Source organism: Pyxicephalus adspersus, chromosome Z (genome assembly GCF_032062135.1).
Source record: "Pyxicephalus adspersus chromosome Z, UCB_Pads_2.0, whole genome shotgun sequence".
In the NCBI taxonomy this organism is placed as follows: Eukaryota; Metazoa; Chordata; class Amphibia; order Anura; family Pyxicephalidae; genus Pyxicephalus; species Pyxicephalus adspersus.
Window position 1 is genome coordinate 19,140,087 of NC_092871.1, and position 8,319 is coordinate 19,148,405.

Here is an 8,319-nt window from a genome sequence, read left to right on the forward strand (position 1 = left end):
CCTTGTCTTATATAAAATAATACAGTATCATGAGATTTTCACACCTGGGAATCATTGAAATGCACATAAAATTTTTTTTTATAGTGTAAACGTAATTGTGTGTATGTAGAGTATATATATATATATATATATATATATATATATACAATTAGATGTATGTGTGTCTGTGTATGTATGTTCCACCATCACTCGAAAACGCATGAAGACATTTCAACCAAACTTTTTATACATATGACTGAGACTAATTTGAGTGCACCAGTCATCTTTGTACAGCACTGTGCTATATGTCAGAGCTATATTTGGATTTATGTATGTATGTATCTATATAGATAAAATCGGATGTATATATGTGTGTGTGTATGTTCCACCATCACTCGAAAATGCGTGGAGACATTTCAACCAAACTTGCTATATATATGACTCATGTGAGTGTACCAGTCATCTTTGTACAGTGCTGTGCTATATGTCAGAGCTATATTTGGATGTGTGTATGTCATCACCAGGAAATGCATGGAGACATCTCAACCAAACTTGCTATGTTCCACCATCACTAGGAAACACATAGAGACATTTAAACCAAACTTGCTAGACATATAACACCGCTGATCTTTCTACAGCATTGCGGTATATGTCAGAGGTATATAAATGTATAGTAATAGTGTGTGACTGTGGGGGGGCATTAGAGAGTCAGCTCCTCTGTACAGAGACTGATGGGTCCAGCGCAGTGTTTCATTGTACAGCACTATGGAATATGTCAGAGCTATATACATTTATTTATTCAAAATTAGATGTATGTGTGTATGTTCCACCATCACTCGAAAACGCATGGAGACATCTCAACCAAACTTGCCATATATATGACTGAGACTCATGTGAGCGCACCAGTCATTTTTGTACAGCGCTGTGCTTTATGTCAGAGCTATATTTGGATGGATGTATGTGTATATGTCATCACTCAGAAATGCATTTGAGACATTTAAAGCAAAATTGCTGGACATATGACTCAGACTCAGAGCTGTCAGAGCTATATTTGGTGATCACTAGGAAATGCATGGAGACATTTCATCCAAACTTGCTATTTTCCACCATCACTCCGAAACGCATAGAGACATTTAAACCAAACTTGCTGATCTTTGTACAGCACTGTGGTATATGTCAGAACTATATAAATCTATATATATAAAATTGGATGTATGTATGTGTGTATGTGTGTACGTATTTGTCATCACTAGGAAATGCATGGAGACATTTAAACCAAACTTGCTAGACATATGACACAGACTCATGTGAGTGCACTGCTGATCTTTGTACATCGCTGCGGTAAATGTCGGAGGTATATTTGTATGTATGTATGTGTGTATGTATTGTTCAGTGACAGTGTGCCTTTTGCTTATATTTTTACATACTTTTTTGGACTCTTTTACAAATTTCAAGAATTGTAATAATGCCTTTGAGAAAATGTGAAAATGAAACAACGCCATAGACAAGAAAATCACTATAGCTTTATTTGATTCCTTTTCCTGTATAATAGAAGATTGCAATAAATAAATACCTGGGCAACACTGGCTTATCAGCGAGTATATATATATATATATATATATATATATATATATATATATATATTGTAATAACATGAGGTATTAGGAATAAAGGACCTGAATAAGGCTTTTAAAAATTGTACTGCAAAACTTTTTTGGGTTCCATGCTGGTGTGTTCCAGGGTGGGCCAGGCATTCCATCCCTTTTCCAGGGGCAGATGATGTCAAATACCCTGCAAATTTGGCATCATATATCTCATCTTGTTACATATATATATATATATATAAGAAGAAATTAAGAGATCAAAACTACTTAATTTATATAAATAGGCTGAATTAATACTTCTTTCATAAGATGGAGTAAACCAGCTGCAAGCTATCATATCCATTAAAATGCGGGCCTATAATTATATTTTATTACAAAGCCTTCCTCGATTTATGTCCCATGCACTTATACCATTAGTGTAGATATTGTTTATTAAAGTACTCTTGTTGCATAGTGTAACCCTTGGCAAAAAAACATGAAATAAAAATAATCAGAAACTTTCCTAAAAAAAGGATAAATTCTCTATGATATCAGAATTATACACATCTTTTATTTTTTTCTACTTGGTCCCATTTGTGGCCAATTTTACATTACTGCTTGCAGATGCAGATTTAGTCCAAATCGAAAAGCCAAGAAATTAACCTCTTCACCTGCACCCCATTAATGGAGGTCTTTTTTAGAGGAATTCATAATAGTGATGTATGTAAGCATAAACAGACTAGCATTTCACCAGAAGGAAATGTTAAAATTGCACATAAAATAATTTTCATATAAAATGTAGTTGAACGGCCACAGCCACAGCATCAAATACAAAAAGCGAAACAAAAAAATGTATTATTGGTGTATTTCCAAAACCGAATTAATATTCAAACATTTACCTCTCTAAAATGAGTGTTTTTCAACTCTAATAACAACAAACTCCTTGTACACCCGATTATTATCTGGACTACTGTAACCTCCTCCTCTCTGGTATTCCACTAACTCGACTCTCCCCACTACAATCTAATATGAATGCTGCAGACTTATCCATCCTTCCCACCACTTTTCATCTGCTGTCTCTCTTTGTAGTTCTCTTCATTGGCTTCCATTTCACCTTACAATCAAATTCAAGCTCCTGTGCTTTGCCTTCAAATCCCTCCACAGTTCTTGTCCCACTTAACTTTCTGACCTGGTAAAAAAAAATACTCCCCCAGCTGCTCTCTTCACTTCTCCAATGACATACTAATGACTTTCTCACTCATAACCTCATCACACGCACTGCTCCAAGACTTTTCCAGAGCTGCCCCCACTCTCTCCAATGGTCCTACTCATCCCATTCAGGTTGCTTTACTTTCTGCACATTTAAAAGATCACTCAAAACCCATCTTTTCAAACTTGCCTACCCATCTTCTTCTGTCCTTCAAAACCCTCACTACTCACTGACCAATACATATCTCCCATATAATATCTACACATCTCCCCTCCTACTGTGTGATACTTCCCCCAACTCCTAGATTGTAAGCTCTTTGGGGCAGGGCCCTCATCTCTATCTCCTGTGTCACTGTCTGTATATGTCTGTCATTAACAACCCCTATTTAATGTACAGCGCTGTGTAATATGTTGACGCTATATAAATCCTGTTTATTAATAATAATAATAAAAATAATTATTATTATTATATTATTAAAAAAGGACAAATGCTTACAGTCTAATGTCACAGTCAACTGGACCTCTCCAAACTCAGGGCCAATATAATTTTTTTTTTTAGAGAAAATTTGTTTATTTAAAATTAAATGCAGATAGCAGAAGAATACACAAAGTCAATTTAGACCAACCTTTCTCAACCTTTTTTTTTACCCCTGAAGAACCCTTGACATTATGCTCAGGGAATCCTTGCTCAAATCAATTTTTGAGGCTTCAGTGAGTGAAAAGTCTTCTACAATGGTGGCTAATAGAAACAATGACCCTTTAAAGTTTTGGCTAGAATTCCATCCTTATAGACAACCTAACTTTTTTTTGGTATCATGCAGCTGGTCCTGCTACATGGATTTGGCCCAGAACTACGCAGGCATCATCAAATATGAGGTCCATTAGCCAAAGTTAAAGTATTCCCCAGCAACCTCTGGAGAAACACTGGGGTTCCATGGAACCCTGATTGAGATTATCTGCTTTAGGCTATGGTTAAATAAACAATCAAAGTCCCATTTAGAGTTAATGGGTATGAGTCTTATAAAGTGATTAGACCTTTCTGCGTATCCAATTAGGATACCACTAAAATAGGTGTAAAACTAGGGAAAGGATTTTTGCTGTAGTAGTCAATTGTTTAAAAAGAAAAAAAAAGCATGCAAATAATTTGGAAAGAGCAAGAGTAATATATGCATATGTTATTATATTGTATAAAACCAGCAATGGCTAATGTAACTACATATTTGTATAATTGTGTTATGAACATCTTATTAATATAATGATAAGATATCAAAATCTAAACAGTCTCTTGGAGTCTTTTGTTTTCATACTATCCAAGAAAGAGTTGAAATAGATTGCAGTGTATTGTACTTGGCTAAGTCAGTTTTAAATGTAGCCACATCAGGCTATCAGAAAGATAAAGTCTGGACTCTGACTAGTTGTCCAAAACTTTTTAGTTTTTGAGGAGTCAGTTCTGATTTTTATATAGAACTTTATGATGGAAGGGAATTATTAATCAGTTGTTTCTATTGTGGTTGGAGTAAAAGAGTGCATTCACCTAAGGACCCAGCTTTAAAAAAATCATTCTCCATCTCCGTTTTATTGCATTCTTCACGTCTTTATTTTTCAAGCTGTAGATCAATGGGTTAAGCAGAGGGGCAACAGCCGTGTTAAGCAAAGAGTAATATTTACTGGAGACATCCCCATGTAATGGTGTTATATATTGACAGACAACAGATGTATATAGAAGAATGACAACAGCAAGGTGTGAGGAACAAGTGTAGAAGGTTTTTTGTCTCCCTGTAGATGAATTCATCTTTAAAACAGTGTAAACAATGAAAACATAAGGGATACAAGTGAAGAGGAATGGGCATGTAACCAGGAAGATTGCATTTACAAATATCACTAGCTCCAGGGAAAAGGCACGGATGCAGGGAAGTCTCACTAGTTGAATGGTATCACAGAAGAAATGGTTTATTGTTTTTGACTTAAAGCAAGTTATTCCTAAAAGTTGGACAAGTAGATTAAGTACTTCCAAGAACCCAATGACCCAACAGCTTGCAGTCAAAAAAACACAGGTTTTGCGACCCATTATCATGTTATACTGCAATGGTCTACAGATGGCTACATAGCGATCAAAGCTCATAGCTGTCAAAATCATCAGTTCATCACAGGCTAAAGTTGCAAAAAGAAACATTTGACTTATGCAGGCTTGGAAAGAAATTCTTGTATCTCCAGTAACAAAATTAGTAAAGACCCGGTGCAGACTTACACTGCTAAAAAACATATCTAAGAAGGCCAAGTTACAAAGAAAGAAGTACATGGGACTGTGGAGATGACGGTCCAGGCATACAAGTACAAAAATAGTCAGGTTTCCTGCCAATATGATAATATATGTGTGCAGGATAAAAAGGAACATTGGAAACTGCAATTCAGGGGCATCTGAAATCCCTGTCAAAATGAAATAAAATTCAGTTGTCGCGTTTGCCATATCCACACAAAGAAAAGAACTCTAATTACTGTATTGCAAATATTAATAATAAATGTATATTAAAAATTTATATTAGAAAAAGGCTGAAGTTCTACTGAGAAGTGGTGTTCATAACAAAATCATGCAATTTCATTGAGTTTGGTCTGTTAAAAATGGCTTTGATCCTAAATGATGATCCTAAATTGTTGTTGGTTTATTGGTGATCCATCATCTTTTTAAAGCTGGTCAAATAAATCATAAATGTTCAGTTACACAAAAGAGAACATATGTAACATGCCTGCTTTTTGGTATTGTATGCCTAAAAATATATTAGGACATCAAAAATGAGTAATTAAACAAATTACCCCTGTGAAAATTAGAAGTGTCATCCCTAAATGCACAGCGTTCCAGCATTCATCTCATCACTTAAGGTTCTTGAGATAGTAGGGGCCCTGGGCAATTTCCCACTTTAAATGATACGGAATGCAGTGGTTTAACTAAATGTTATAGGCTTATGTTTATGGTTGCTTTTGTCCCTTTTTCATTATTATTCCATATTTTCTATTATTTTCTGAAGTCATAAAGTGTTTGAATTGTTTGTGATCCTGATGTTGCTATACACAAGACTTATGCAGCATGTAGCTTTTTTTAGAGGATAACACTATGCATGATAAAAAAAGAACTAAAGATTATATTAGACAAATAAATTATAAATATAACAGTGTACCTTGAATACCTCAATAACTTGATGGTAGGAAAGAAGGAGATAGTATAGACAGATTTTAATATATTAAGTTGTCCATTCACTGCAAGTCACCTTGGCATGTAGTTTGTCCGCTCTGTCTCCCTCTGTTACAGTAAGACTTCACATATTGTTGAATAAAACCATAATTTGGTGTTAAAATAATCGAAATGCAGATTTATGACCATCACCAGTATATGGCTCCACTCAAATGAAAATAAGTCAATCTGTTTTTATGGGCAATGCCTTCTTTAACTGATTTTTCAATGTAGATGCTGAGCAAGAACTATGATTGCACTGTGTAAGATATACAACAACATACTCATGTGTATACGAAATGAAAGAATGAAGATATAAAATGAAGGATAGTAAAAATCAACAAAAAATATATAGTTGTTCCACTAGGCTTTACTCTTTTGCCTCAAATTGTGTTCTCACTAAAATTACAGCATAATTTTAATTTAATATGAATTCACATCCATTTTCCCAGTTACATAAAGATAAATAAATAGACATGAGTACTGTGTTTCTCAATTACAAAGCAAAGAGCTTATTTCCATCATTCTGACATTGTTCTTAAATATACAAAATGGGTCCTGTGCTTTCTCTTGGGGTGCCATCTCTCTGGATCTATTAGTGATTCAATTTTTTTGGAACACATAAATATGGATGGCATTTTCTCCACTGGGGTCATATATATACAAATTAAAAGAACAATAATAACCAAATTTGCAAAATAGAAATATGCCTATTTTCTATTCATATACTCCTGGATGATTTTATTGATCATCATTTACTTTGACTTTTGGACTAATATTGCACTGGTGAAAAAAGAAAAAACAGATGGGGTTTTCTTTAGGCCAAAAAATTATTTTGTATTCAATAAATTCCATAGACCTGGTAGTTGTGTATATGATACAGTAGGTTACGTATTTCTAGCTGAGTTTGCTCGCGGATTGTTTGACACCTGAACAAATTTTTCATGTAATTTATCCTGTATGACTGTGTTTATTTATGTATTCTATGGAATTAATTGAATACAATATATTATTATGGCCTAAAAAACCCCATCTGTTTTTTCTTTTTTCACTATTACATTTAAACGAGGTTGGCCTAGTCCCTTTTAAGGGCAATACCTTTAACATTTAACCTTACACCTATATTCCAATGCAACACTCCTATTGTCCTATTATTGCACTATTATGAATAGAGTGCTGAAGCAGTTGTCAGTAGTGCAGCACAGTGGTTCAGTGGTTAGCACTCCTTTGCAGCACTAGGTCCCAGGTTGAATGCCAGCCAGAACACTATCTGCATGGAGTTTGCAGGTTTCCTCCAGTTAGGTTAATTGACTTCCCCCCGAAATTGACCTCAGACTGTATGAAAGTTATATGACTTTGGTAGAGACATTAGATTGTGAGCCCCTTTGGGGGACAGCTAGTGACTTGACTATGGACTTTGTTCAGTGCTGCCCATATGTTGGCACTATATAAATACTGTATAATAATAATAATAGTGCTTCTCATATGTTTGAAAACTTAAATGATGAGAAGAAAGCTGGGTTTTTTTTAGGCAAAATACCAATGACTGTATTGAATAATTTCACAAAATTGAACATGATACATAATACAGTATAGTGCAGTGTATGGTCATGCCTATCATGCCTATTTAATTCTCATAGGCGTAAAGACCAGTAACTAAACAGAGATTATCTCTGACTGGGTAGCAATAGTAGTAGGTAAGTATTGTGTGTCTCTTGTCCCGACACGTTTCACCCAGTAGACTTACTCAGGGGATTAGATGAGACTTGCTAAATTTTGTTACCCGGTGTCATGGATTGTTTGGTGTCTGTGGTAGTAAAAGGCAGAGGTATAACAAAAGTGGAAGAGATCCACAAGTGTCTATATCTGGTTAGAAAGATGGTGTAAAAAGACGCTTTTGCAGTGTAATACTTTTTTGGCAGCAGCAGGGCTTTCCCTGCTGTTGTTTTTCTATAGAGGGCAGTGTGAAGCTTATTGTTGAGGCCAGTTTAGATAAGTAGGTCCAAAAATGGAATTTGTGATTGACTAAATTCCATTGTGAATTTAAGCTTAAATTCATTATGTTGAATAAAAGTAAAGAAAAACTGAAGTGAATAAATAGATCCGGTCTATAGAAGAAAAACCTCATCTATGTAAAGTTTCCATAGAAATATGCTTTGTTGAAAGAGAGTGTTCATCATGATTTTGAGGAGCTCTTTCTCCCATTCTCCTAGAAAGAGGTTTGCATATGTTGGGGCACACTTGGTGCCCATTGCTACTCCCTGAATCTGCAGGTAAGTAGTCTCATTGAAGGTGAATACATTTCTTTCCAAGATGTACTTA